This window comes from Corvus brachyrhynchos, unplaced genomic scaffold, assembly GCF_000691975.1.
Source record: "Corvus brachyrhynchos isolate BGI_N302 unplaced genomic scaffold, ASM69197v1 scaffold10, whole genome shotgun sequence".
Taxonomy (NCBI): domain Eukaryota; kingdom Metazoa; phylum Chordata; class Aves; order Passeriformes; family Corvidae; genus Corvus; species Corvus brachyrhynchos.
In genome coordinates, this window is record NW_008236180.1 from 4,505,092 (window position 1) to 4,507,737 (window position 2,646).

Consider the following 2,646-nt stretch of genomic DNA (forward strand, 5'->3'; position numbering starts at 1 on the left):
TTTCCTTAAGTCCATTCCACAAAGGCAGGAACGCTGGGGTCCCAGTCCTTCTGGAACCACTCCAGAGTGGGCATTGCAAATCCTGTTGTTGGTTCTGTTGTTACAGGTATCTCCTGCTCCATTTGCAGCCTGGCATGTGCCCCGTTTGCAGATTCAAGGATCGGAGCCTTGACCCAGTGGCATTTGGAAGCAGCCTCAGGCTAATGCGATGTATTTCAGCTGCACAGCTCATTTCTATTTTTAAGGTCCCACGTCAGCCTTTGAAGGGTGAGGGGGAAGCAAGGCTGCTGGAGGGAAGTAAACCAAACCAAAACAACCCCCAGCAGCAAGAGGCAGGGAATGTAAAGAAATACTTCTCACTGGAGGTGGCGGGGTGGCACGAGGGCTGCTGCAAGGGATGAGAGTGAGCAGAAAACACCAGCGAGTTTTGAGCAAATATGTGAATTAACAACAGTCAAAACACCACAGAGGGAGCAGAGGTGGGCACATCAGTCCCAGTGGATTTGATGCCACGGGAGATGCGTGCTTGCCCCTCCAATATCAAGCCCTATAGGAAGAAGGGGATTGCTTAGGGAGGGGTGCTGTGTATGGGGAACCCCTTTGATTGTCTTGCTTCTACTGCCCAATGTTTCCCTTGCTATCCCACCACAGCAGCAGCATGAGGACACAGGAAATCAGCTGGAATCATAGAATCACTTAGGTTGGAAAAGCCCTCTAAGATCATCGAGTCCAACCATTCCCCCAGCACTGCCGAGCCCACCACTAACCCCAAGTGCCACATCCACAGGTCTCTTAAACCCCTCCAGGGATGGGACTCCACTGCCCTGGACAGCCTGTTCCCATGCTTGGTAACTCTTTCAGCGTGAAAGTTTGTCCTGATGTCCAACCTAAACCTCTCCTGGCACAACCTGAGGCTGTTCCACGACATTGTGAAATGAGAGTTTTCTCTCATCACTTGTTACTTGAGAAGAGAGACACCCACAGCAGTGAAGATGGAAACAGGACAAAAATAAACATGGTTGGCTGTCAAATGCTTTTCCAAAATATGTCTGAATGCTGTGAAGGGGAGAGAAAGAGCCTAAAAGCCTTTCAACCCCAAGCAAAAAAGGCAATGCCAAGGGCTTTGCCCTCAGAAATGCCATGAAGCTGCTCAGGAGCACATCTGGGGGCATCTGGACTCTCCCTGTATCTTCACTCCCAGCAGAGAAGGAGTCTGAGTCTGTGACACTTCACAGACATTCAGAAACACAGCCTTGGATTCTGCAGGGTTTTTCCAGGCAGTTTTGCTTCACTGGACAGGGAACCATGGGCACAAGGGCGGCCACTGACAGGTGCTGCAGTCCCTGCTGTAAATCCAACCCACCCCAGAGCAATGTGGGAATGAACTTAACTGCCATCCAGCATCCAAAACCTGGATAGGGGAGCATCCATGTGCTCATGGCATCGCAGAGCAGCTCACTTAGAGTTGGATCAGGCTGGGGAATGTGCCCAGATGAAAGCCAGGGATGTAGGATTGGTGCCTCTGCTCTGTGACTGCCTCCCCTGGGTGCCTGGGGACAGTTGCTGGGTTTGTCCCTCCATGATCAAGCAAATACAGTAATATTGACTTTACCTTTGTGTGTCCACACTGATTTCCAGGCTTGCAAAAAAATACTTGTCTCTCCAAAATATGTGGCTTTTGCTAGGAACCAGGATCAGAGGAGATCCCTGAGGCAGCCTGGGGGTGAGCAGCACCCAAAGGGCTTTGCTGGGCCATGGGAAGACCCTGGAGAGGTGCCACAGCCACACTTTCCAACCAGCCTTGCCTGCTCTTTCTCAGAAAGGGTCTATTTTATCTTTATTTCCCCATGTTTAGGGAAGTTTAAAGGCTGCCATGTGCTTCCTGGGATGTGCCGCCCTCCCAACAACAGCAGTCTGCTGCTCCACTGGAAGTCACATCCGATCAGTTGCTGCCATGAACATGGGGGTCACCCTCAGGGTGCTGGCAGCCCCTGGGGTCCAAACTGTTCCAGACTGCTGGAACCCCCCTGAAGCCATTCCCCTTGGATGCACACACTTACACAGGGGGAGCAGAGGTGCCAGTGCTGCCCTGGCCCCTCCAAGGCACAGGGGACACAGACCCTCTGCCCCAAAAACAAGGACCCGTGCCTGGGGAAGCAGAGCTCAGTGAAAAGCTTACTCAACACTTTCCACTGTCAGAAACAACAGAGCTGGAAGTGACCCTGGATGCCCCTGCAGAGCAGACAGAAAACAGAGCAGCCACGTGCCCCCAGCTGCTCCCTGCCCTTTTCCCCGCCTGCCTGGGACACCAGGAGGGAAAAATCATCGCTCAAGGGTCCCATGGCCTCAGCTGCAGCCCCTGGTGCACGCAGGGACAGCCCCACTCCTCATGCTGTGGCGAGAAGCCGAGCAGGAACATTTGGCACCTTTAAATCAACCTCTGCCAAGTTTTTTTACTTTCCAGCAGGAACAAAGTTGCTCCCTTCATGCAGGCACCTGCAGGCTCTTGTTTTCCCAGCTCTCAGAAGGATCAAACAGCCAAACTGAGTAATTTGCAGGCAAAAATCAGGCAAAACAGCACTTGGGGCAGTGCAACACATGGGCCAGCTGGGATCCAGGGATCCCAAACCGAGTGCAGCCCCTGAG